The sequence below is a fragment of the Plecotus auritus genome (genome assembly GCF_963455305.1).
Source record: "Plecotus auritus genome assembly, chromosome: 9".
Lineage (NCBI taxonomy): Eukaryota > Metazoa > Chordata > Mammalia > Chiroptera > Vespertilionidae > Plecotus > Plecotus auritus.
In genome coordinates this window covers 153,656,006-153,662,508 of record NC_137783.1, presented here as the reverse complement: position 1 = coordinate 153,662,508, position 6,503 = coordinate 153,656,006, and positions in this window count along the sequence as shown.

Genomic DNA, 6,503 nt, shown 5'->3' with positions numbered 1-6,503 from the left:
TAGTTTTGTGATTACTCCTTCTTAAACATTACTCATGCCCAACAACTGGCTTGAAAATTAGCTAATTAATTAAATATATTTTTTTAAAAGAAAAAAAAAAAAGCCCTAGCTGGTTTGGCTCGGGATAGCGTGTCGGGCTGCGGACTGCAGGGTCCTGGGTTCAATTCCGGTCAAGGGCGCATGCCCAGGCGGCGGGCTCAATCCCCAGTAGGGGGCATGCAGGAGGCAGCTGATGGATGATTCTCATTATTGATGTTTCAATCTCTCTCTCTCCCCCTTTCCCTTCCTCTCTGAAATCAATAAAAATAGTTTTTTACAAAGTGGTTTGTCAGTGTTGCTGGCAGGAAGGCCCGTCTGGGCTCTGGCCGGCCTCTGCCACAGGAGGGCGCTGCAGGGAAGCAAATGTGCCCGCTCAGTGCTTCAGCCAGAGGTGCTGGCAGCGGCCGCGCTGCGGGCCGGCCCAGCGATCCTCCCCTTCCAGCCCAGCGGGGCTTCCTGCCCAGGGAAGCGGATCCAAGAGCCTGGCCTGAGTCTGGAAGGCACAGCGGGAGGAGTGGGTGTGCGTGCGGCGTAACAGCCGACTTCCTCCTCCTCCTCCTCAGGTTTTCTTTCTCTAAAAGGTCACTTTGTGAACAACGATAATCCAATATTGGAGAACGTCTTAAGACGGAAAATCACAATTCCCAGTCCTTGCACAACTACTTCATATAATCCTTAGACATGTGTATAGAGTTCACAAGGTCACAGTCAGCTTTCATTTCCGGGTCACACATAGCCAGTTTTTCTCTATTTCCACAGTCTTCCCATTATTGTAGTTGACAAGGTGACATCAATAGTGTCTTAAGAATGAATTACGTATTTGGAAGTGTTTGGCTCTGGGGCCAGAAGACTTTGGTGTTGCTAGGGGCGGCCGCTAGGGGGCTCGTGCCCTTGGAGCTGTGATTCTGTCGGGAGGGTGATCCTATCAGGATGGCGATGGCGGAGCCCGGGCCTGCCCTGCCCCGGCCAGAGCTGATAAGCAGATGCCTGGTGATCACGAGCTGTGGGTGGGAGGAAGGATGAGCTGTGGGTGGGGCGGAGGGATGAGCTGTGGGTGGGAGGAAGGATGAGCTGTGGGTGGGGAGGAGGGACGAGCTGTGGGTGAGGTTGAGGGATGAGCTGTGGGTGGGGAGGAGGGACGAGCTGTGGGTGGGGAGGAGGGACGCGTTCCCAGCACTGTCGGCCTGCGGGTCCCCTTGGAGCCTCCTCATGGCCCTGCCCACTCCTCAGCTCCTCAGCTCCTCAGCGCCCTGGCTCAGGAGAAGGCGAACCAGCCTGCACCTACGTGATGTCGTTCCTCCAGGCCAGTGGCTCGCGTCCATCTTGTACAGAAGGGGCCTCAGAGAGAGGAGTCTGTTCAAGGTCAGAAAGCCAGTGTCTTGCCTGACCGGTGTGGCTCAGTGGATAGAGCGTTGGCCTGCGGACTGAAGGGTCCCGGGTTCATTTCCGGTCAAAGGCACGTACCTCGGTTGCAGGCCCCTCCCCAGCCCAGGCCCTGCTTGCAGCATGTGCAGGAGGCAACCAATCGATGTGTCTCTCACGTCGATGTTTCTGTCTTTCTCTTCCACTCTCTCTAAAAATCAATGGAAATATGTTCTCGGGTGAGGATTAACCACAACAACAAACAAACAAACTCCCGAGTCTGGTTTAGTCCAGCCTGCCTCCAAGGCTGGTGAACTTGCTCCCGGAACACTTGACTGCCTCACCGCTGGACACAGAAATCTACACTTGGACAAACTGTAGCAAAGGAGCTTGCCGGCTCTGAGGCATGGCCGTGCGTCACATGGGGAGGGGGCAGGACGCGGCCAGGACCTTTCGGGGCGAGCACTCCGTTATGGGTGGCTCAGAACGCGCGGAAGCAGAGCAGCACGGGTGACAAGTTCACACCCTGGCTCCGCCTCTTCCTTGCTGGAGGAGAGGTTGGCCTGAGCCTCGGTTTCCTCATCTACCAGGTGGGACGGTGACGATCCCTCTCTCTCTTTTTTTAAAAAAATATATTTTATTGATTTTTACAGAGAGGAAGGGAGAGGGAGAGAGAGTTAAACATCGATGAGAGAGAAACATCGATCAGCTGCCTCCTGCACACCTCCTCCTGGGGATGTGCCCGCAACCAAGGTACATGCCCTTGACCGGAATCGAACCCGGGACCCTTGAGTCCGCAGGCCGACACTCTATCCACTGAGCCACACCGGCCAGGGCGATGCTCCCGCTCTTAACCAGTGGTCACCATAGGTGAGAGGGGTGCAGCACGCCACGGGCCCCCAGCACACAGCAAGCCCTCGGTAGGTTTCGGGGGTCACCTGTGTCCTAACCACCTGGTGGGTCGGGAAGGTCGCCGAGCTCTGTGCGGGGCAGTCCCATCCGCAGGTAGCGAGCGCGGTGTCTCATCAGCCCGTGGAGGCTGGAGAGAAAACAGACCCTGGTCACGGGACCTTGGATGGAAAAACCCGCAGCGCTCACCTCGGCAGGCAGCGGGCCTGAGAGAAGGCAGAGCAGGGCAGGCGCGAAGACGGATGTCGCCCTGGAACTCGCCGCCGACCCTGGCCATTGTCTCAGCCCCGCTGACGTGGGGAGGAGGGGGCGCAGGCCGTTGGAGGGAGGTCTGGGCTGCTGGCGCTGACGCCATCGACCCTGTAGCCAGCCCTGCGCTTGGAGCTGTTTCCCGGGGCGCTGACCTGTCCTTGTCCCGGTTTTGTCTCACGCAACACACCACCCAGCCGCCGCCACGGCCACCTGCGCCTGCTCGCGCGAACGGGCTCCTTTGCTCCCCGGCTGCTGGCGGGTGTCAGCTCCGAGAGGGAAGGCTGCTAACCTCAGCTGCTCAGTGTCAGGCGCAGGGTGCTATGTAAACAGTTTCCCCTTTATTAGGCATGAAGTCAAACTAGGCCGGCCACGGGGCGTTAAAAATAAAACAACAATTAATCAACACGCAGCCAGGGCCAGCAGCCCCCGAGAGCCCTGGCGAACAGAAGCTGCACTCATGCCTCTCGGTTTGACACATCACCACTCGCTGACCTCATTCCCGCCCGCCCGGGCCCCTGAGCGTCTGGCCCTGCCCGGGCCCATCTGAAGTGGCCTCGCGAGTCCTATCTCCAGGCTCAACAAACTGGGTCAGTCAAGACTGTTCTGCCCTGACCGGTGTGGCTCAGCGGATAGAGCGTCAGCCTGCGGACTGAAAGGTCCCAGGTTCGATTCCGGTCAAGGGCATGTACCTTGGTTGCGGGCACATCCCCAGGAGGAGGTGTGCAGGAGGCAGCTGGTGGATGTTTCTCTCTCATCGTGTTTCTAACTCTCTCTCCCTCTCCCTTCCTCTCTGTAAAAAAATCAATAAAATATATATTTTTTTAAAAAAGACTGTTCTTTTCCCATCGTTTTCTCACTGAGTCATTTGAAGTTGTCAAAATCCACAGCCAAACACCGTTTGCCTGAGCTGTGCGCCTTAGAGGGAGCGTATCCGTCCCGGCCACGGCGGGGCCTCTCTGGCTGGCTCCGGGCACTGCCTGGAGGTCATCTGGTCTGTGTCTTCGCCTCTGGACAGGGTGGCACTGGCACAAACCTGGCTCCTATTCCAAATATCACCAGGGAGCCCTGGCTGCTTTGGTTCAGTGGATAGAGCATCAGCCTGTGGACTGAAGGGTCCCAGGTTCAATTCCTATCAAGGGCACATGCCTGGGTTGTGGGCTCGATCCCCAGTGTGGGGGGCATGCAGGAGGCAGCCGATCAATGATTCTCTCTCATCATTGATGTTTCCATCTCTCTCTCCCTCTCCCTTCCTCTCTGAAATCAATAAAAATATATTTAAAAAATACACTGAGTGGCCAGATGATGATGATCTCTGAATGCATAATCATCTGGCCACTCAGTGTATAGCCTAGATCAGGGGTGGGCAAACTTTTTGACTCGAGGGCCACAATGGGTTCTTACACTGGACCAGAGGGCCGGAACAAAAGCATGGATGGAGTGTTTGTGTGAACTAATATAAATTCAAAGTAAACATCATTACATAAAAGGGTACGGTCTTTTTTTTTTATTTCAATAGTTTTATTCATTTCAAACATTTTAACAAGAAGAATGTAAACACTAATTATTATAATTTGAAACTTCAAAAAATGGAGGAATCATAGCACAATAACATACCTTATATTGAAGATGGCAAAGGCAAAATAAAATTGCCTAACAAAGGAAAGGTACAAAAGCCTTTCAAATTAAACTTAAATATAATAAAATAATTTAAAACTAAAACAAATAGAAAAGAACAAAATGTGTAAACAGTAAATTAAACATTTTCTTTAGTGCAACTTCCAAATGATGCCCGGGATGTAGATGTAGATGGCAATGTAGACTGGGTTGAAAGGTTTTTGGTCTTTAAAACATCAGCTTCAGTGGGAACAGTGTTGTTGGTCTCCTTTTTAGCTAATGCTCTGATCCTGTGCTCTCCAGGGGCGTGTCTCCCTCCATCACCACGATAACGTGTCTCCGCATTCCCAGGGTGATGTCGGGGGACGCGTCCGCGGGCATTCCAAGGAGCCTCTGGAAGATGGAGAGGTTGTTCCTTCTACTGAATGGGGATATAAATCCGCCCACTCAGAAGAAGGAGCTGCGGCCGTGTTTCCCGACGTTGCCATGTTAACACTGCTGCTGGGGAAGGAGCGGAGGGGAGAGCAAGAGAACCCTCTGCTCTTTCGGCTCCGCGGGCCGGATAGAACAGCCGAGCGGGCCGGATCCGGCCCGCGGGCCGTAGTTTGCCCACGGCTGTCCTAGATAATAAAAGGCTAATATGCAAATTGTCCCCTCAACCAGGAGTTCAACCAGCAGGCAGGCCAGCCAACTGCCCATGTCCCCTCCCCCTGGCCAGGCTGGCCGGACCCTACCCATGCACGAATTCATGCACTGGGCCTCTAAAATATATATATATGCATTGAGTGGCCAGATTATTATGCGTTCAGAGAGCATCACAATCTGGCCACTCGGTGTGTATCAGCAGGGAGAGCGATTCCTCTGGGAGGGCGGAGAGCCTCACGTTTACCCTTCAGTCCGTCTGCCGCCGCGGGGGCCGGGCAGGAGGGTGCCGGGCAGGAGGGTGCCGGGCAGGAGGGGGCCGGGCAGGAGGGTGCCGGGCACAGAGCTGGAGCAGCCTCACACGGCAGCAGGTCTCGGGCTGAGCTGACAGCCCCTACGCGTCCAGCCGTCGTGCCTGGGGACGGCGGACCTGCCGTCCGTGGCTGTCAAGTTGGTGCTGATCAGCTTCTAGTCACGCCGCCCGGGGACACCCGTTTCCCGGGAACCCTCTGCACGGTGAGACTCTTCCCCAGGCAGGTAAGGTGACGTGGGGGGCGGGCAGCAAGGGGGCTTCCACCAGGTCCCCCGGAACTGTGCACCCCCACACCCCGCCCAGACTGAGCCTGTTCACTCCTGGCCAGCCTGAGCTTGACCGAATCCATGCACCATCTGTACTAATAGTCACCGAATAGCTTTCTTCAATAAAAAAATTCCCTTTTTTATTTTTATTTTTTTTAAAATATATTTTATTAATTTTTTACAGAGAGGAAGAGAGAGGAGAGGGATAGAGAGCTAGAAACATCGATGAGAGAGAAACATCGATCAGCTGCCTCCTGCACACCTCCTACAGGGGATATACCCGCAACCAAGGTACGTGCCCTTGACTGGAATCGAACCCGGGACCCTTCAGTCCGCAGGCCGACGCTCTATCCACTGAGCCAAACCGGTTTCAGCCCTTTTTTATTTAAACAAATTAGTTTTATAAGGAAACTGTTGATCCTCACTGGAAATGGAACAATTATGTCAACAGCGGCCACGTGCCAAAATTAAAAAGGTAACTGTAAGAACAAATGCATAAAATGTTACCGAGTTTTTCTAGCATTTTGTTATTAAAAATTTCAAACAATGTTGAGTTCTGCAGTAAACACCCCTACATCCAGCACTTCGATTCTGCCGTTAACTTTTTTTTTTAAAATGTATTTTTTATTGATTTCAGAGAGAGAGGGAGAGGGGGAGAGAGAGAGAAACATCAATAATAAGAATCACTGATCGGCTGCCTCCTGCACACCCCCTGCTGGGGATCCAGCCCGCCACCCGGGCATGTGCCCTGACTGGGCATCGAACCAGCAACCTTTCAGGGCACGGATGCCCAACCAACTGAGCCACAACGGACACTGCCTGCCATTAGCTTTTGAACGCTGTTTGATCGATCACACATCTGTCTGTCTGTCCATCCATCTCTCCACCCATAAAAGAATCTACTTTTTTATGTATTTCAGAGAAAATTACTAGCATCAGAACACCTCCCCTAAATCCTTCAGAGTGCAAACTATTAATTAGACTTTGATACTTATGTAAAGTTGTTTGTCTCTTGCTATAAAATATACATGCAATAAAATGCACAAATCTTTTTTTAAAAAATATATTTTATTAATATTTTACAGAGAGGAAGGGAGAGGGAGAGA